We start from the raw sequence: 22,001 nt of genomic DNA on the forward strand, positions 1-22,001 counted from the left end.
AAAACTTTGGTGCCCTAAAAAAAAGGCATTTCCAGGCATCCTAGACCCACTAAAGTCCAGAAAATGTTGGCGGCCCGAAATATGTGTCACAGAACTCCAAATGTCCCAAAAACACTGGCAGCCTGATATAGACCTTAATCCGCATTCTAGAACCCTGAAATTCCCAAAGATAGTTTCGCCCCAAAAAAGCCATTTTAGAGCCCTGTAGGACCAGAATGTTTGGCAGCCCAAAAAAGCCCTAAAAATGCATCTCAGGCCTCCAAAAATCTACAAAACTTTGGAGGCCAGAAACAGGCGTTTCCAGGCATCCTAGACCCCCTAAAATCCAGAAAATGTGGGTGGCCCGAAAGATGTGTCACAGAGCTCCAAATGTCCCCAAAACATCGGCAGCCCGAAAAAGACCTTAATCCGCATCCTAGAACCCTGAAATGCTCAAAAATATTTTCAGCCCAAAAAAGCCATCTTAGACCCCGGTAGGACCAGAATGTTTGGCAGCCCAAAAAAGCCCTAAAAATGCCACTCAGGCCTTCAAAAATCTACAAAACTTTGGACACACGAAAAAGGCATTTCCAGGCATCCTAGACCCCATAAAATCCAGAAAATGTGGCCAGCCCGAAAGATGTGTCACAGAGCTCCAAATGTCCCAAAAACATCGGCAGCCTGAAAAAGACCTTAATCCACATCCTAGAACCCTGAAATTCCCAAAAATATATAAGCCCCAAAAACGCCATTTTAGACTCCGGTAGGACCAGAATGTTTGGCAGCCCAAAAAAGCCCTAAAAATGCATCTCAGGCCTACAAAAATCTACAAAACTTTGGTGCCCTAAAAAAAAGGCATTTCCAGGCATCCTAGACCCACTAAAGTCCAGAAAATGTTGGCGGCCCGAAATATGTGTCACAGAGCTCCAAATGTCCCAAAAACACTGGCAGCCTGATATAGACCTTAATCCGCATTCTAGAACCCTGAAATTCCCAAAGATATTTTCGCCCCAAAAAAGACATTTTAGATCCCTGTAGGAACAGCATGTTTGGCAGCCCAAAAAAGCCCTAAAAATGCCACTCAGGCCTTCAAAAATCTACAAAACTTTGGACACACGAAAAAGACATTTCCAGACATCCTAGACCCCCTAAAGTCCAGAAAATTTTGGCAGCCCGAAACAAGTGTCACAGAGCTCCAAATAACCCAAAAACATTGGCAGCCTGAAAAAGACCTTAATCCGCATCCTAGAACCCTGAAATTCCCAAAAATATTTTCGCCCCAAAAAAGACATTTTAGATCCCTGTAGGAACAGCATGTTTGGCAGCCCAAAAAAGCCCTAAAAATGCATCTCAGGCCTCCGAAAATCTACAAAACTTTGGAGGCCAGAAACATGCGTTTCCAGGCATCCTAGACCCCCTAAAATCCAGAAAATGTGGGCGGCCCAAAAGATGTTTCACAGAGCTCCAAATGTCCCCAAAACACCGACAGCCTGAAAAAGACCTTAATCCACATCCTAGAACCCTGAAATTCTCAAAAATATTTTCAGCCCAAAAAAGTCATCTTAGACCCCGGTAGACCAGAATGTTTGGCAGCTCAAAAAAGCCATAAAAATGCCACTCAGGCCTCCAAAAATCTACAAAACTTTGGAGCCCCGAAAAAGGCATTTCCAGGCATCCTAGACCCCCTAAAGTCCAGAAAATGTTGGCAGCCCGAAACAAGTGTCACAGAGCTCCAAATGTCCAAAAAACATTGGCAGCCTGAAAAAGACCCTAATCCGCATCCTAGAACCCTGAAATTCCCAAAAATATTTTCGCCCCAAAAAAGACATTTTAGATCCCTGTAGGAACAGAATGTTTGGCAGCCCAAAAAAGCCCTAAAAATGCCACTCAGGCCTTCAAAAATCTACAAAACTTTGGACACACGAAAAAGGCATTTCCAGGCATCCTAGACCCCATAAAATCCAGAAAATGTGGCCAGCCCGAAAGATGTGTCACAGAGCTCCAAATGCCCCAAAAACATCGGCAGCCTGAAAAAGACCTTAATCCACATCCTAGAACCCTGAAATTCCCAAAAATATATAAGCCCCAAAAACGCCATCTTAGACCCCGGTAGACCAGAATGTTTGGCAGCTCAAAAAAGCCATAAAAATGCCACTCAGGCCTCCAAAAATCTACAAAACTTTGGAGCCCCGAAAAAGGCATTTCCAGGCATCCTAGACCCCCTAAAGTCCAGAAAATGTTGGCAGCCCGAAACAAGTGTCACAGAGCTCCAAATGTCCAAAAAACATTGGCAGCCTGAAAAAGACCTTAATCCGCATCCTAGAACCCTGAAATTCCCAAAAATATTTTCGCCCCAAAAAAGACATTTTAGATCCCTGTAGGAACAGAATGTTTGGCAGCCCAAAAAAGCCCTAAAAATGCTTTCAGACCTCCAAAAATCTACAAAACTTTGGAGGCCAGAAACAGGTGTTTCCCAGCATCCTAGACCCCGTGAAATCCAGAAAATGTGGGCGGCCCGAAAGATGTGTCACAGAGCTCCAAATGTCCCAAAAATAATCGGCAGCTTGAAAAAGACCTTAATCCGCATTCTAGAACCCTGAAATCCCAAAAATATTTTCACCCCAAAACAGCAAACTTAGACTCCGGTAGGACCAGAATGTTTGGCAGCCCAAAAAAGCCCTAAAAATGCATCTCAGGCCTCCAAAAATCTACAAAACTTTGGAGGCCAGAAAAAGGCGTTTCCAGGCAATCTAGACCCCCTTAAATCCAGAAAATGTAGCCGGCCCGAAAGATGTGTCACAGAGCTCCAAATGTCCCAAAAATTTTGGCAGCCTGAAAAAGACCTTAATCCGCATCCTAGAACCCTGAAATTCCCAAAAATATACTCGCCCCAAAAAAGCCATTTTAGAGCCCTGTAGGAACAGAATGTTTGGCAGCCCAAAAAAGCCCTAAAAATGCATCTAAGGCCTCCAAAAAGCTACAAAACTTTGGAGGCCAGAAAAAGGCATTTCCAGGCATCCTAGACCCCATAAAATCCAGAAAATGTGGCCAGCCCGAAAGATGTGTCACAGAGCTCCAAATGTCCCAAAAACATTGGCAGCCTGAAAAAGACCTTAATCCACATCCTAGAACCCTGAAATTCCCAAAAATATATAAGCCCCAAAAACGCCATCTTAGACTCCGGTAGGACCAGAATGTTTGGCAGCCCAAAAAAGCCCTAAAAATGCATCTCAGGCCTCCAAAAATCTACAAAACTTTGGTGCCCTAAAAAAAGGCATTTCCAGGCATCCTAGACCCACTAAAGTCCAGAAAATGTTGGCGGCCCGAAATATGTGTCACAGAGCTCCAAATGTCCCAAAAACACTGGCAGCCTGATATAGACCTTAATCCGCATTCTAGAACCCTGAAATTCCCAAAGATATTTTCGCCCCAAAAAAGCCATTTTAGAGCCCTGTAGGACCAGAATGTTTGGCAGCCCAAAAAAGCCCTAAAAATGCATCTCAGGCCTCCAAAAATCTACAAAACTTTGGAGGCCAGAAACAGGCGTTTCCAGGCATCCTAGACCCCCTAAAATCCAGAAAATGTGGGTGGCCCGAAAGATGTGTCACAGAGCTCCAAATGTCCCCAAAACATTGGCAGCCCAAAAAAGACCTTAATCCGCATCCTAGAACCCTGAAATTCTCAAAAATATTTTCAGCCCAAAAAAGCCATCTTAGACCCCGGTAGGACCAGAATGTTTGGCAGCCCAAAAAAGCCCTAAAAATGCCACTCAGGCCTTCAAAAATCTACAAAACTTTGGACACACGAAAACGGCATTTCCGGACATCCTAGACCCCCTAAAGTCCAGAAAATTTTGGCAGCCCAAAACAAGTGTCACAGAGCTCCAAATGCCCCAAAAACATTGGCAGCCTGAAAAAGACCTTAATCCGCATCCTAGAACCCTGAAATTCCCAAAAATATTTTCGCCCCAAAAAAGACATTTTAGATCCCTGTAGGAACAGCATGTTTGGCAGCCCAAAAAAGCCCTAAAAATGCATCTCAGGCCTCAGAAAATCTACAAAACTTTGGAGGCCAGAAACATGCGTTTCCAGGCATCCTAGACCCCCTAAAATCCAGAAAATGTGGGCGGCCCAAAAGATGTTTCACAGAGCTCCAAATGTCCCCAAAACATCGACAGCCTGAAAAAGACCTTAATCCACATCCTAGAACCCTGAAATTCTCAAAAATATTTTCAGCCCAAAAAAGTCATCTTAGACCCCGGTAGACCAGAATGTTTGGCAGCTCAAAAAAGCCATAAAAATGCCACTCAGGCCTCCAAAAATCTACAAAACTTTGGAGCCCCGAAAAAGGCATTTCCAGGCATCCTAGACCCCCTAAAGTCCAGAAAATGTTGGCAGCCCGAAACAAGTGTCACAGAGCTCCAAATGTCCAAAAAACATTGGCAGCCTGAAAAAGACCTTAATCCGCATCCTAGAACCCTGAAATTCCCAAAAATATTTTCGCCCCAAAAAAGACATTTTAGATCCCTGTAGGAACAGAATGTTTGGCAGCCCAAAAAAGCCCTAAAAATGCATTTCAGGCCTCCAAAAATCTACAAAACTTTGGAGGCCAGAAACAGGTGTTTCCCAGCATCCTAGACCCCGTGAAATCCAGAAAATGTGGGCGGCCCGAAAGATGTGTCACAGAGCTCCAAATGTCCCAAAAATAATCGGCAGCTTGAAAAAGACCTTAATCCACATTCTAGAACCCTGAAATCCCAAAAATATTTTCACCCCAAAACAGCCAACTTAGACTCCGGTAGGACCAGAATGTTTGGCAGCCCAAAAAAGCCCTAAAAATGCATCTCAGGCCTCCAAAAATCTACAAAACTTTGGAGGCCAGAAAAAGGCGTTTCCAGGCAATCTAGACCCCCTTAAATCCAGAAAATGTAGCCGGCCCGAAAGATGTGTCACAGAGCTCCAAATGTCCCAAAAATATTGGCAGCCTGAAAAAGACCTTAATCCGCATCCTAGAACCCTGAAATTCCCAAAAATATTCTCGCCCCAAAAAAGCCATTTTAGAGCCCTGTAGGAACAGAATGTTTGGCAGCCCAAAAAAGCCCTAAAAATGCATCTAAGGCCTCCAAAAAGCTACAAAACTTTGGAGGCCAGAAAAAGGCATTTCCAGGCATCCTAGACCCCATAAAATCCAGAAAATGTGGCCAGCCCGAAAGATGTGTCACAGAGCTCCAAATGTCCCAAAAACATCGGCAGCCTGAAAAAGACCTTAATCCACATCCTAGAACCCTGAAATTCCCAAAAATATATAAGCCCCAAAAACGCCATCTTAGACTCCGGTAGGACCAGAATGTTTGGCAGCCCAAAAAAGCCCTAAAAATGCATCTCAGGCCTCCAAAAATCTACAAAACTTTGGTGCCCTAAAAAAAAGGCATTTCCAGGCATCCTAGACCCACTAAAGTCCAGAAAATGTTGGCGGCCCGAAATATGTGTCACAGAGCTCCAAATGTCCCAAAAACACTGGCAGCCTGATATAGACCTTAATCCGCATTCTAGAACCCTGAAATTCCCAAAGATATTTTCGCCCCAAAAAAGCCATTTTAGAGCCCTGTAGGACCAGAATGTTTGGCAGCCCAAAAAAGCCCTAAAAATGCATCTCAGGCCTCCAAAAATCTACAAAACTTTGGAGGCCAGAAACAGGCGTTTCCAGGCATCCTAGACCCCCTAAAATCCAGAAAATGTGGGTGGCCCGAAAGATGTGTCACAGAGCTCCAAATGTCCCCAAAACATCGGCAGCCCAAAAAAGACCTTAATCCGCATCCTAGAACCCTGAAATTCTCAAAAATATTTTCAGCCCAAAAAAGCCATCTTAGACCCCGGTAGGACCAGAATGTTTGGCAGCCCAAAAAAGCCCTAAAAATGCCACTCAGGCCTTCAAAAATCTACAAAACTTTGGACACACGAAAAAGACATTTCCAGGCATCCTAGACCCCATAAAATCCAGAAAATGTGGCCAGCCCGAAAGATGTGTCACAGAGCTCCAAATGTCCCAAAAACATCGGCAGCCTGAAAAAGACCTTAATCCACATCCTAGAACCCTGAAATTCCCAAAAATATATAAGCCCCAAAAACGCCATCTTAGACTCCGGTAGGACCAGAATGTTTGGCAGCCCAAAAAAGCCCTAAAAATGCATCTCAGGCCTCCACAAATCTACAAAACTTTGGTGCCCTAAAAAAAAGGCATTTCCAGGCATCCTAGACCCACTAAAGTCCAGAAAATGTTGGCGGCCCGAAATATGTGTCACAGAGCTCCAAATGTCCCAAAAACACTGGCAGCCTGATATAGACCTTAATCCGCATTCTAGAACCTTGAAATTCCCAAAGATATTTTCGCCCCAAAAAAGCCATTTTAGAGCCCTGTAGGACCAGAATGTTTGGCAGCCCATAAAAGCCCTAAAAATGCAACTCAGGCCTCCAAAAATCTACAAAACTTTGGAGGCCAGAAACAGGCGTTTCCAGGCATCCTAGACCCCCTAAAATCCAGAAAATGTGGGTGGCCCGAAAGATGTGTCACAGAGCTCCAAATGTCCCCAAAACATCGGCAGCCCGAAAAAGACCTTAATCCGCATCCTAGAACCCTGAAATTCTCAAAAATATTTTCAGCCCAAAAAAGCCATCTTAGACCCCGGTAGGACCAGAATGTTTGGCAGCCCAAAAAAGCCCTAAAAATGCCACTCAGGCCTTCAAAAATCTACAAAACTTTGGACACACGAAAAAGGCATTTCCAGGCATCCTAGACCCCATAAAATCCAGAAAATGTGGCCAGCCCGAAAGATGTGTCACAGAGCTCCAAATGTCCCAAAAACATCGGCAGCCTGAAAAAGACCTTAATCCACATCCTAGAACCCTGAAATTCCCAAAAGTATATAAGCCCCAAAAACGCCATCTTAGACTCCGGTAGGACCAGAATGTTTGGCAGCCCAAAAAAGCCCTAAAAATGCATCTCAGGCCTCCACAAATCTACAAAACTTTGGTGCCCTAAAAAAAAGGCATTTCCAGGCATCCTAGACCCACTAAAGTCCAGAAAATGTTGGCGGCCCGAAATATGTGTCACAGAGCTCCAAATGTCCCAAAAACACTGGCAGCCTGATATAGACCTTAATCCGCATTCTAGAACCCTGAAATTCCCAAAGATATTTTCGCACCAAAAAAGCCATTTTAGAGCCCTGTAGGACCAGAATGTTTGGCAGCCCAAAAAAGCCCTAAAAATGCAACTCAGGCCTCCAAAAATCTACAAAACTTTGGAGGCCAGAAACAGGCGTTTCCAGGCATCCTAGATCCCCTAAAATCCAGAAAATGTGGGTGGCCCGAAAGATGTGTCACAGAGCTCCAAATGTCCCCAAAACATCGGCAGCCAGAAAAAGACCTTAATCCGCATCCTAGAACCCTGAAATTCTCAAAAATATTTTCAGCCCAAAAAAGCCATCTTAGACCCCGGTAGGACCAGAATGTTTGGCAGCCCAAAAAAGCCCTAAAAATGCCACTCAGGCCTTCAAAAATCTACAAAACTTTGGACACACGAAAAAGGCATTTCCAGGCATCCTAGACCCCATAAAATCCAGAAAATGTGGCCAGCCCGAAAGATGTGTCACAGAGCTCCAAATGTCCCAAAAACATCGGCAGCCTGAAAAAGACCTTAATCCACATCCTAGAACCCTGAAATTCCCAAAAGTATATAAGCCCCAAAAACGCCATCTTAGACTCCGGTAGGACCAGAATGTTTGGCAGCCCAAAAAAGCCCTAAAAATGCATCTCAGGCCTCCAAAAATCTACAAAACTTTGGTGCCCTAAAAAAAAGGCATTTCCAGGCATCCTAGACCCACTAAAGTCCAGAAAATGTTGGCGGCCCGAAATATGTGTCACAGAGCTCCAAATGTCCCAAAAACACTGGCAGCCTGATATAGACCATAATCCGCATTCTAGAACCCTGAAATTCCCAAAGATATTTTCGCCCCAAAAAAGCCATTTTAGAGCCCTGTAGGACCAGAATGTTTGGCAGCCCAAAAAAGCCCTAAAAATGCATCTCAGGCCTCCAAAAATCTACAAAACTTTGGAGGCCAGAAACAGGCGTTTCCAGGCATCCTAGACCCCCTAAAATCCAGAAAATGTGGGTGGCCCGAAAGCTGTGTCACAGAGCTCCAAATGTCCCCAAAACATCGGCAGCCCGAAAAAGACCTTAATCCGCATCCTAGAACCCTGAAATTCTCAAAAATATTTTCAGCCCAAAAAAGCCATCTTAGACCCCGGTAGGACCAGAATGTTTGGCAGCCCAAAAAAGCCCTAAAAATGCCACTCAAGCCTTCAAAAATCTACAAAACTTTGGACACACGAAAAAGGCATTTCCGGACATCCTAGACCCCCTAAAGTCCAGAAAATTTTGGCAGCCCGAAACAAGTGTCACAGAGCTCCAAATGCCCCAAAAACATTGGCAGCCTGAAAAAGACCTTAATCCGCATCCTAGAACCCTGAAATTCCCAAAAATATTTTCTCCCCAAAAAAGACATTTTAGATCCCTGTAGGAACAGCATGTTTGGCAGCCCAAAAAAGCCCTAAAAATGCATCTCAGGCCTCCGAAAATCTACAAAACTTTGGAGGCCAGAAACATGCGTTTCCAGGCATCCTAGACCCCCTAAAATCCAGAAGATGTGGGCGGCCCAAAAGATGTTTCACAGAGCTCCAAATGTCCCCAAAACATCGACAGCCTGAAAAAGACCTTAATCCACATCCTAGAACCCTGAAATTCTCAAAAATATTTTCAGCCCAAAAAAGTCATCTTAGACCCCGGTAGACCAGAATGTTTGGCAGCTCAAAAAAGCCATAAAAATGCCACTCAGGCCTCCAAAAATCTACAAAACTTTGGAGCCCCGAAAAAGGCATTTCCAGGCATCCTAGACCCCCTAAAGTCCAGAAAATGTTGGCAGCCCGAAACAAGTGTCACAGAGCTCCAAATGTCCAAAAAACATTGGCAGCCTGAAAAAGACCTTAATCCGCATCCTAGAACCCTGAAATTCCCAAAAATAATTTCGCCCCAAAAAAGACATTTTAGATCCCTGTAGGAACAGAATGTTTGGCAGCCCAAAAAAGCCCTAAAAATGCATTTCAGGCCTCCAAAAATCTACAAAACTTTGGAGGCCAGAAACAGGTGTTTCCCAGCATCCTAGACCCCATGAAATCCAGAAAATGTGGGCGGCCCGAAAGATGTGTCACAGAGCTCCAAATGTCCCAAAAATAATCGGCAGCTTGAAAAAGACCTTAATCCGCATTCTAGAACCCTGAAATCCCAAAAATATTTTCACCCCAAAACAGCCAATTTAGACTCCGGTAGGACCAGAATGTTTGGCAGCCCAAAAAAGCCCTAAAAATGCATCTCAGGCCTCCAAAAATCTACAAAACTTTGGAGGCCAGAAAAAGGCGTTTCCAGGCAATCTAGACCCCCTTAAATCCAGAAAATGTAGCCGGCCCGAAAGATGTGTCACAGAGCTCCAAATGTCCCAAAAATATTGGCAGCCTGAAAAAGACCTTAATCCGCATCCTAGAACCCTGAAATTCCCAAAAATATTCTCGCCCCAAAAAAGCCATTTTAGAGCCCTGTAGGAACAGAATGTTTGGCAGCCCAAAAAAGCACTAAAAATGCATCTAAGGCCTCCAAAAAGCTATAAAACTTTGGAGGCCAGAAAAAGGCATTTCCAGGCATCCTAGACCCCATAAAATCCAGAAAATGTGGCCAGCCCGAAAGATGTGTCACAGAGCTCCAAATGTCCCAAAAACATCAGCAGCCTGAAAAAGACCTTAATCCACATCCTAGAACCCTGAAATTCCCAAAAATATATAAGCCCCAAAAACGCCATCTTAGACTCCGGTAGGACCAGAATGTTTGGCAGCCCAAAAAAGCCCTAAAAATGCATCTCAGGCCTCCAAAAATCTACAAAACTTTGGTGCCCTAAAAAAAGGCATTTCCAGGCATCCTAGACCCACTAAAGTCCAGAAAATGTTGGCGGCCCGAAATATGTGTCACAGAGCTCCAAATGTCCCAAAAACACTGGCAGCCTGATATAGACCTTAATCCGCATTCTAGAACCCTGAAATTCCCAAAGATATTTTCGCCCCAAAAAAGCCATTTTAGAGCCCTGTAGGACCAGAATGTTTGGCAGCCCAAAAAAGCCCTAAAAATGCATCTCAGGCCTCCAAAAATCTACAAAACTTTGGAGGCCAGAAACAGGCGTTTCCAGGCATCCTAGACCCCCTAAAATCCAGAAAATGTGGGTGGCCCGAAAGATGTGTCACAGAGCTCCAAATGTCCCCAAAACATTGGCAGCCCGAAAAAGACTTTAATCCGCATCCTAGAACCCTGAAATTCTCAAAAATATTTTCAGCCCAAAAAAGCCATCTTAGACCCCGGTAGGACCAGAATGTTTGGCAGCCCAAAAAAGCCCTAAAAATGCCACTCAGGCCTTCAAAAATCTACAAAACTTTGGACACACGAAAAAGGCATTTCCGGACATCCTAGACCCCCTAAAGTCCAGAAAATTTTGGCAGCCCGAAACAAGTGTCACAGTGCTCCAAATGCCCCCAAAACATTGGCAGCCTGAAAAAGACCTTAATCCGCATCCTAGAACCCTGAAATTCCCAAAAATATTTTCGCCCCAAAAAAGACATTTTAGATCCCTGTAGGAACAGCATGTTTGGCAGCCCAAAAAAGCCCTAAAAATGCATCTCAGGCCTCCGAAAATCTACAAAACTTTGGAGGCCAGAAACATGCGTTTCCAGGCATCCTAGACCCCCTAAAATCCAGAAAATGTGGGCGGCCCAAAAGATGTTTCACAGAGCTCCAAATGTCCCCAAAACATCGACAGCCTGAAAAAGACCTTAATCCACATCCTAGAACCCTGAAATTCTCAAAAATATTTTCAACCCAAAAAAGTCATCTTAGACCCCGGTAGACCAGAATGTTTGGCAGCTCAAAAAAGCCATAAAAATGCCACTCAGGCCTCCAAAAATCTACAAAACTTTGGAGCCCCAAAAAAGGCATTTCCAGGCATCCTAGACCCCCTAAAGTCCAGAAAATGTTGGCAGCCCGAAACAAGTGTCACAGAGCTCCAAATGTCCAAAAAACATTGGCAGCCTGAAAAAGACCTTAATCCGCATCCTAGAACCCTGAAATTCCCAAAAATATTTTCGCCCCAAAAAAGACATTTTAGATCCCTGTAGGAACAGAATGTTTGGCAGCCCAAAAAAGCCCTAAAAATGCATTTCAGGCCTCCAAAAATCTACAAAACTTTGGAGGCCAGAAACAGGTGTTTCCCAGCATCCTAGACCCCGTGAAATCCAGAAAATGTGGGCGGCCCGAAAGATGTTTCACAGAGCTCCAAATGTCCCCAAAACATCGACAGCCTGAAAAAGACCTTAATCCACAACCTAGAACCCTGAAATTCTCAAAAATATTTTCAACCCAAAAAAGTCATCTTAGACCCCGGTAGACCAGAATGTTTGGCAGCTCAAAAAAGCCATAAAAATGCCACTCAGGCCTCCAAAAATCTACAAAACTTTGGAGGCCAGAAAAAGGCGTTTCCAGGCAATCTAGACCCCCTTAAATCCAGAAAATGTAGCCGGCCCGAAAGATGTGTCACAGAGCTCCAAATGTCCCAAAAATATTGGCAGCCTGAAAAAGACCTTAATCCGCATCCTAGAACCCTGAAATTCCCAAAAATATTCTCGCCCCAAAAAAGCCATTTTAGAGCCCTGTAGGAACAGAATGTTTGGCAGCCCAAAAAAGCACTAAAAATGCATCTAAGGCCTCCAAAAAGCTATAAAACTTTGGAGGCCAGAAAAAGGCATTTCCAGGCATCCTAGACCCCATAAAATCCAGAAAATGTGGCCAGCCCGAAAGATGTGTCACAGAGCTCCAAATGTCCCAAAAACATCAGCAGCCTGAAAAAGACCTTAATCCACATCCTAGAACCCTGAAATTCCCAAAAATATATAAGCCCCAAAAACGCCATCTTAGACTCCGGTAGGACCAGAATGTTTGGCAGCCCAAAAAAGCCCTAAAAATGCATCTCAGGCCTCCAAAAATCTACAAAACTTTGGTGCCCTAAAAAAAGGCATTTCCAGGCATCCTAGACCCACTAAAGTCCAGAAAATGTTGGCGGCCCGAAATATGTGTCACAGAGCTCCAAATGTCCCAAAAACACTGGCAGCCTGATATAGACCTTAATCCGCATTCTAGAACCCTGAAATTCCCAAAGATATTTTCGCCCCAAAAAAGCCATTTTAGAGCCCTGTAGGACCAGAATGTTTGGCAGCCCAAAAAAGCCCTAAAAATGCATCTCAGGCCTCCAAAAATCTACAAAACTTTGGAGGCCAGAAACAGGCGTTTCCAGGCATCCTAGACCCCCTAAAATCCAGAAAATGTGGGTGGCCCGAAAGATGTGTCACAGAGCTCCAAATGTCCCCAAAACATTGGCAGCCCGAAAAAGACTTTAATCCGCATCCTAGAACCCTGAAATTCTCAAAAATATTTTCAGCCCAAAAAAGCCATCTTAGACCCCGGTAGGACCAGAATGTTTGGCAGCCCAAAAAAGCCCTAAAAATGCCACTCAGGCCTTCAAAAATCTACAAAACTTTGGACACACGAAAAAGGCATTTCCGGACATCCTAGACCCCCTAAAGTCCAGAGAATTTTGGCAGCCCGAAACAAGTGTCACAGTGCTCCAAATGCCCCAAAAACATTGGCAGCCTGAAAAAGACCTTAATCCGCATCCTAGAACCCTGAAATTCCCAAAAATATTTTCGCCCCAAAAAAGACATTTTAGATCCCTGTAGGAACAGCATGTTTGGCAGCCCAAAAAAGCCCTAAAAATGCATCTCAGGCCTCCGAAAATCTACAAAACTTTGGAGGCCAGAAACATGCGTTTCCAGGCATCCTAGACCCCCTAAAATCCAGAAAATGTGGGCGGCCCAAAAGATGTTTCACAGAGCTCCAAATGTCCCCAAAACATCGACAGCCTGAAAAAGACCTTAATCCACATCCTAGAACCCTGAAATTCTCAAAAATATTTTCAACCCAAAAAAGTCATCTTAGACCCCGGTAGACCAGAATGTTTGGCAGCTCAAAAAAGCCATAAAAATGCCACTCAGGCCTCCAAAAATCTACAAAACTTTGGAGCCCCGAAAAAGGCATTTCCAGGCATCCTAGACCCCCTAAAGTCCAGAAAATGTTGGCAGCCCGAAACAAGTGTCACAGAGCTCCAAATGTCCAAAAAACATTGGCAGCCTGAAAAAGACCTTAATCCGCATCCTAGAACCCTGAAATTCCCAAAAATATTTTCGCCCCAAAAAAGACATTTTAGATCCCTGTAGGAACAGAATGTTTGGCAGCCCAAAAAAGCCCTAAAAATGCATTTCAGGCCTCCAAAAATCTACAAAACTTTGGAGGCCAGAAACAGGTGTTTCCCAGCATCCTAGACCCCGTGAAATCCAGAAAATGTGGGCGGCCCGAAAGATGTTTCACAGAGCTCCAAATGTCCCCAAAACATCGACAGCCTGAAAAAGACCTTAATCCACAACCTAGAACCCTGAAATTCTCAAAAATATTTTCAACCCAAAAAAGTCATCTTAGACCCCGGTAGACCAAAATGTTTGGCAGCTCAAAAAAGCCATAAAAATGCCACTCAGGCCTCCAAAAATCTACAAAACTTTGGAGCCCCGAAAAAGGCATTTCCAGGCATCCTAGACCCCCTAAAGTCCAGAAAATGTTGGCAGCCCGAAACAAGTGTCACAGAGCTCCAAATGTCCAAAAAACATTGGCAGCCTGAAAAAGACCTTAATCTGCATCCTAGAACCCTGAAATTCCCAAAAATAATTTCGCCCCAAAAAAGACATTTTAGATCCCTGTAGGAACAGAATGTTTGGCAGCCCAAAAAAGCCCTAAAAATGCATTTCAGGCCTCCAAAAATCTACAAAACTTTGGAGGCCAGAAACAGGTGTTTCCCAGCATCCTAGACCCCGTGAAATCCAGAAAATGTGGGCGGCCCGAAAGATGTGTCACAGAGCTCCAAACGTCCCAAAAATAATGGCAGCCTGAAAAAGACCTTAATCCGCATCCTAGAACCCTGAAATTCCCAAAAATATTCTCGCCCCAAAAAAGCCATTTTAGAGCCCTGTAGGAACAGAATGTTTGGCAGCCCAAAAAAGCCCTAAAAATGCATCTAAGGCCTCCAAAAAGCTACAAAACTTTGGAGGCCAGAAAAAGGCATTTCCAGGCATCCTAGACCCCATAAAATCCAGAAAATGTGGCCAGCCCGAAAGATGTGTCACAGAGCTCCAAATGTCCCAAAAACATCGGCAGCCTGAAAAAGACCTTAATCCACATCCTAGAACCCTGAAATTCCCAAAAATATATAACCCCCAAAAACGCCATCTTAGACTCCGGTAGGACCAGAATGTTTGGCAGCCCAAAAAAGCCCTAAAAATGCATCTCAGGCCTCCAAAAATCTACAAAACTTTGGTGCCCTAAAAAAAAGGCATTTCCAGGCATCCTAGACCCACTAAAGTCCAGAAAATGTTGGCGGCCCGAAATATGTGTCACAGAGCTCCAAATGTCCCAAAAACACTGGCAGCCTGATATAGACCTTAATCCGCATTCTAGAACCCTGAAATTCCCAAAGATATTTTCGCCCCAAAAAAGCCATTTTAGATCCCTGTAGGACCAGAATGTTTGGCAGCCCAAAAAAGCCCTAAAAATGCATCTCAGGCCTCCGAAAATCTACAAAACTTTGGAGGCCAGAAACATGCGTTTCCAGGCATCCTAGACCCCCTAAAATCCAGAAAATGTGGGCGGCCCAAAAGATGTTTCACAGAGCTCCAAATGTCCCCAAAACATCGACAGCCTGAAAAAGACCTTAATCCGCATCCTAGAACCCTGAAATTCCCAAAAATATTTTCGCCCCAAAAAAGACATTTTAGATCCCTGTAGGAACAGAATGTTTGGCAGCCCAAAAAAGCCCTAAAAATGCATTTCAGGCCTCAAAAAATCTACAAAACTTTGGAGGCCAGAAACAGGTGTTTCCCAGCATCCTAGACCCCGTGAAATCCAGAAAATGTGGGCGGCCCGAAAGATGTGTCACAGAGCTCCAAATGTCCCAAAAATAATCGGCAGCTTGAAAAAGACCTTAATCCGCATTCTAGAACCCTGAAATCCCAAAAATATTTTCACCCCAAAACAGCCAACTTAGACTCCGGTAGGACCAGAATGTTTGGCAGCCCAAAAAAGCCCTAAAAATGCATCTCAGGCCTCCAAAAATCTACAAAACTTTGGAGGCTAGAAAAAGGCGTTTCCAGGCAATCTAGACCCCCTTAAATCCAGAAAATGTAGCCGGCCCGAAAGAAATGTCACAGAGCTCCAAATGTCCCAAAAATATTGGCAGCCTGAAAAAGACCTTAATCCGCATCCTAGAACCCTGAAATTCCCAAAAATATTCTCGCCCCAAAAAAGCCATTTTAGAGCCCTGTAGGAACAGAATGTTTGGCAGCCCAAAAAAGCCCTAAAAATGCATTTAAGGCCTCCAAAAAGCTACAAAAAATCCAGAAAATGTGGCCAGCCCGAAAGATGTGTCACAGAGCTCCAAATGTCCCAAAAACATCGGCAGCCTGAAAAAGACCTTAATCCACATCCTAGAACCCTGAAATTCCCAAAAATATATAAGCCCCAAAAACGCCATCTTAGACTCCGGTAGGACCAGAATGTTTGGCAGCCCAAAAAAGCCCTAAAAATGCATCTCAGGCCTCCAAAAATCTACAAAACTTTGGTGCCCTAAAAAAAAGGCATTTCCAGGCATCCTAGACCCACTAAAGTCCAGAAAATGTTGGCGGCCCGAAATATGTGTCACAGAGCTCCAAATGTCCCAAAAACACTGGCAGCCTGATATAGACCTTAATCCGCATTCTAGAACCCTGAAATTCCCAAAGATATTTTCGCCCCAAAAAAGCCATTTTAGAGCCCTGTAGGACCAGAATGTTTGGCAGCCCAAAAAAGCCCTAAAAATGCATCTCAGGCCTCCAAAAATCTACAAAACTTTGGAGGCCAGAAACAGGCGTTTCCAGGCATCCTAGACCCCCTAAAATCCAGAAAATGTGGGTGGCCCGAAAGATGTGTCACAGAGCTCCAAATGTCCCCGAAACATCGGCAGCCCGAAAAAGACCTTAATCCGCATCCTAGAACCCTGAAATTCTCAAAAATATTTTCAGCCCAAAAAAGCCATCTTAGACCCCGGTAGGACCAGAATGTTTGGCAGCCCAAAAAAGCCCTAAAAATGCCACTCAGGCCTTCAAAAATCTACAAAACTTTGGACACACGAAAATGGCATTTCCGGACATCCTAGACCCCCTAAAGTCCAGAAAATTTTGGCAGCCCGAAACAAGTATCACAGAGCTCCAAATGCCCCAAAAACATTGGCAGCCTGAAAAAGACCTTAATCCGCATCCTAGAACCCTGAAATTCCCAAAAATATTTTCGCCCCAAAAAAGACATTTTAGATCCCTGTAGGAACAGCATGTTTGGCAGCCCAAAAAAGCCCTAAAAATGCATCTCAGGCCTCCGAAAATCTACAAAACTTTGGAGGCCAGAAACATGCGTTTCCAGGCATCCTAGACCCCCTAAAATCCAGAAAATGTGGGCGGCCCAAAAGATGTTTCACAGAGCTCCAGATGTCCCCAAAACATTGACAGCCTGAAAAAGACCTTAATCCACATCCTAGAACCCTGAAATTCTCAAAAATATTTTCAGCCCAAAAAAGTCATCTTAGACCCCGGTAGACCAGAATGTTTGGCAGCTCAAAAAAGCATAAAAATGCCACTCAGGCCTCCAAAAATCTACAAAACTTTGGAGCCCCGAAAAAGGCATTTCCAGGCATCCTAGACCCCCTAAAGTCCAGAAAATGTTGGCAGCCCGAAACAAGTGTCACAGAGCTCCAAATGTCCAAAAAACATTGGCAGCCTGAAAAAGACCTTAATCCGCATCCTAGAACCCTGAAATTCCCAAAAATATTTTCGCCCCAAAAAAGACATTTTAGATCCCTGTAGGAACAGAATGTTTGGCAGCCCAAAAAAGCCCTAAAAATGCATTTCAGGCCTCCAAAAATCTACAAAACTTTGGAGGCCAGAAACAGGTGTTTCCCAGCATCCTAGACCCCGTGAAATCCAGAAAATGTGGGCGGCCCGAAAGATGTGTCACAGAGCTCCAAATGTCCCAAAAATAATCGGCAGCTTGAAAAAGACCTTATTCCGCATTCTAGAACCCTGAAATCCCAAAACTATTTTCACCCCAAAACAGCCAACTTAGACTCCGGTAGGACCAGAATGTTTGGCAGCCCAAAAAAGCCCTAAAAATGCATCTCAGGCCTCCAAAAATCTACAAAACTTTGGAGGCCAGAAAAAGGCGTTTCCAGGCAATCTAGACCCCCTTAAATCCAGAAAATGTAGCCGGCCCGAAAGATGTGTCACAGAGCTCCAAATGTCCCAAAAATATTGGCAGCCTGAAAAAGACCTTAATCCGCATCCTAGAACCCTGAAATTCCCAAAAATATTCTCGCCCCAAAAAAGCCATTTTAGAGCCCTGTAGGAACAGAATGTTTGGCAGCCCAAAAAAGCCCTAAAAATGCATCTAAGGCCTCCAAAAAGCTACAAAACTTTGGAGGCCAGAAAAAGGCATTTCCAGGCATCCTAGACCCCATAAAATCCAGAAAATGTGGCCAGCCCGAAAGATGTGTCACAGAGCTCCAAATGTCCCAAAAACATCGGCAGCCTGAAAAAGACCTTAATCCACATCCTAGAACCCTGAAATTCCCAAAAATATATAAGCCCCAAAAACGCCATCTTAGACTCCGGTAGGACCAGAATGTTTGGCAGCCCAAAAAAGCCCTAAAAATGCATCTCAGGCCTCCAAAAATCTACAAAACTTTGGTGCCCTAAAAAAAAGGCATTTCCAGGCATCCTAGACCCACTAAAGTCCAGAAAATGTTGGCGGCCCGAAATATGTGTCACAGAGCTCCAAATGTCCCAAAAACACTGGCAGCCTGATATAGACCTTAATCCGCATTCTAGAACCCTGAAATTCCCAAAGATATTTTCGCCCCAAAAAAGCCATTTTAGAGCCCTGTAGGACCAGAATGTTTGGCACCCCAAAAAAGCCCTAAAAATGCATCTCAGGCCTCCAAAAATCTACAAAACTTTGGAGGCCAGAAACAGGCGTTTCCAGGCATCCTAGACCATCTAAAATCCAGAAAATGTGGGTGGCCCGAAAGATGTGTCACAGAGCTCCAAATGTCCCCAAAACATCGGCAGCCCGAAAAAGACCTTAATCCGCATCCTAGAACCCTGAAATTCTCAAAAATATTTTCAGCCCAAAAAAGCCATCTTAGACCCCGGTAGGACCAGAATGTTTGGCAGCCCAAAAAAGCCCTAAAAATGCCACTCAGTCCTTCAAAAATCTACAAAACTTTGGACACACGAAAAAGGCATTTCCGGACATCCTAGACCCCCTAAAGTCCAGAAAATTTTGGCAGCCCGAAACAAGTGTCACAGAGCTCCAAATGCCCCAAAAACATTGGCAGCCTGAAAAAGACCTTAATCCGCATCCTAGAACCCTGAAATTCCCAAAAATATTTTCGCCCCAAAAAAGACATTTTAGATCCCTGTAGGAACAGCATGTTTGGCAGCCCAAAAAAGCCCTAAAAATGCATCTCAGGCCTCCGAAAATCTACAAAACTTTGGAGGCCAGAAACATGCGTTTCCAGGCATCCTAGACCCCCTAAAATCCAGAAAATGTGGGCGGCCCAAAAGATGTTTCACAGAGCTCCAAATGTCCCCAAAACATCGACAGCCTGAAAAAGACCTTAATCCACATCCTAGAACCCTGAAATTCTCAAAAATATTTTCAGCCCAAAAAAGTCATCTTAGACCCCGGTAGACCAGAATGTTTGGCAGCTCAAAAAAGCCATAAAAATGCCACTCAGGCCTCCAAAAATCTACAAAACTTTGGAGCCCCGAAAAAGGCATTTCCAGGCATCCTAGACCCCCTAAAGTCCAGAAAATGTTGGCAGCCCGAAACAAGTGTCACAGAGCTCCAAATGTCCAAAAAACATTGGCAGCCTGAAAAAGACCTTAATCCGCATCCTAGAACCCTGAAATTCCCAAAAATAATTTCGCCCCAAAAAAGACATTTTAGATCCCTGTAGGAACAGAATGTTTGGCAGCCCAAAAAAGCCCTAAAAATGCATTTCAGGCCTCCAAAAATCTACAAAACTTTGGAGGCCAGAAACAGGTGTTTCCCAGCATCCTAGACCCTGTGAAATCCAGAAAATGTGGGCGGCCCGAAAGATGTGTCACAGAGCTCCAAATGTCCCAAAAATAATCGGCAGCTTGAAAAAGACCTTAATCCGCATTCTAGAACCCTGAAATCCCAAAAATATTTTCACCCCAAAACAGCCAATTTAGACTCCGGTAGGACCAGAATGTTTGGCAGCCCAAAAAAGCCCTAAAAATGCATCTCAGGCCTCCAAAAATCTACAAAACTTTGGAGGCCAGAAAAAGGCGTTTCCAGGCAATCTAGACCCCCTTAAATCCAGAAAATGTAGCCGGCCCGAAAGATGTGTCACAGAGCTCCAAATGTCCCAAAAATATTGGCAGCCTGAAAAAGACATTAATCCGCATCATAGAACCCTGAAATTCCCAAAAATATTCTCGCCCCAAAAAAGCCATTTTAGAGCCCTGTAGGAACAGAATGTTTGGCAGCCCAAAAAAGCCCTAAAAATGCATCTAAGGCCTCCAAAAAGCTATAAAACTTTGGAGGCCAGAAAAAGGCATTTCCAGGCATCCTAGACCCCATAAAATCCAGAAAATGTGGCCAGCCCGAAAGATGTGTCACAGAGCTCCAAATGTCCCAAAAACATCGGCAGCCTGAAAAAGACCTTAATCCACATCCTAGAACCCTGAAATTCCCAAAAATATATAAGCCCCAAAAACGCCATCTTAGACTCCGGTAGGACCAGAATGTTTGGCAGCCCAAAAAAGCCCTAAAAATGCATCTCAGGCCTCCAAAAATCTACAAAACTTTGGTGCCCTAAAAAAAGGCATTTCCAGGCATCCTAGACCCACTAAAGTCCAGAAAATGTTGGCGGCCCGAAATATGTGTCACAGAGCTCCAAATGTCCCAAAAACACTGGCAGCCTGATATAGACCTTAATCCGCATTCTAGAACCCTGAAATTCCCAAAGATATTTTCGCCCCAAAAAAGCCATTTTAGAGCCCTGTAGGACCAGAATGTTTGGCAGCCCAAAAAAGCCCTAAAAATGCATCTCAGGCCTCCAAAAATCTACAAAACTTTGGAGGCCAGAAACAGGTGTTTCCAGGCATCCTAGACCCCCTAAAATCCAGAAAATGTGGGTGGCCCGAAAGATGTGTCACAGAGCTCCAAATGTCCCCAAAACATTGGCAGCCCGAAAAAGACCTTAATCCGCATCCTAGAACCCTGAAATTCTCAAAAATATTTTCAGCCCAAAAAAGCCATCTTAGACCCCGGTAGGACCAGAATGTTTGGCAGCCCAAAAAAGCCCTAAAAATGCCACTCAGGCCTTCAAAAATCTACAAAACTTTGGACACACGAAAAAGGCATTTCCGGACATCCTAGACCCCCTAAAGTCCAGAAAATTTTGGCAGCCCGAAACAAGTGTCACAGAGCTCCAAATGCCCCCAAAACATTGGCAGCCTGAAAAAGACCTTAATCCGCATCCTAGAACCCTGAAATTCCCAAAAATATTTTCGCCCCAAAAAAGACATTTTAGATCCCTGTAGGAACAGCATGTTTGGCAGCCCAAAAAAGCCCTAAAAATGCATCTCAGGCCTCCGAAAATCTACAAAACTTTGGAGGCCAGAAACATGCGTTTCCAGGCATCCTAGACCCCCTAAAATCCAGAAAATGTGGGCGGCCCAAAAGATGTTTCACAGAGCTCCAAATGTCCCCAAAACATCGACAGCCTGAAAAAGACCTTAATTCACATCCTAGAACCCTGAAATTCTCAAAAATATTTTCAACCCAAAAAAGTCATCTTAGACCCCGGTAGACCAGAATGTTTGGCAGCTCAAAAAAGCCATAAAAATGCCACTCAGGCCTCCAAAAATCTACAAAACTTTGGAGCCCCGAAAAAGGCATTTCCAGGCATCCTAGACCCCCTAAAGTCCAGAAAATGTTGGCAGCCCAAAACAAGTGTCACAGAGCTCCAAATGTCCAAAAAACATTGGCAGCCTGAAAAAGACCTTAATCCGCATCCTAGAACCCTGAAATTCCCAAAAATATTTTCGCCCCAAAAAAGACATTTTAGATCCCTGTAGGAACAGAATGTTTGGCAGCCCAAAAAGCCCTAAAAATGCATTTCAGGCCTCCAAAAATCTACAAAACTTTGGAGGCCAGAAACAGGTGTTTCCCAGTATCCTAGACCCCGTGAAATCCAGAAAATGTGGGCGGCCCGAAAGATGTTTCACAGAGCTCCAAATGTCCCCAAAACATCGACAGCCTGAAAAAGACCTTAATCCACATCCTAGAACCCTGAAATTCTCAAAAATATTTTCAGCCCAAAAAAGTCATCTTAGACCCCGGTAGACCAGAATGTTTGGCAGCTCAAAAAAGCCATAAAAATGCCACTCAGGCCTCCAAAAATCTACAAAACTTTGGAGCCCCGAAAAAGGCATTTCCAGGCATCCTAGACCCCCTAAAGTCCAGAAAATGTTGGCAGCCCGAAACAAGTGTCACAGAGCTCCAAATGTCCAAAAAACATTGGCAGCTTGAAAAAGACCTTAATCCGCATCCTAGAACCCTGAAATTCCCAAAAATAATTTCGCCCCAAAAAAGACATTTTAGATCCCTGTAGGAACAGAATGTTTGGCAGCCCAAAAAAGCCCTAAAAATGCATTTCA

The sequence above is a fragment of the Ambystoma mexicanum genome, chromosome 7q (genome assembly GCF_040938575.1).
Source record: "Ambystoma mexicanum isolate Mex_15411 chromosome 7q, UKY_AmexF1_1, whole genome shotgun sequence".
In the NCBI taxonomy this organism is placed as follows: Eukaryota; Metazoa; Chordata; class Amphibia; order Caudata; family Ambystomatidae; genus Ambystoma; species Ambystoma mexicanum.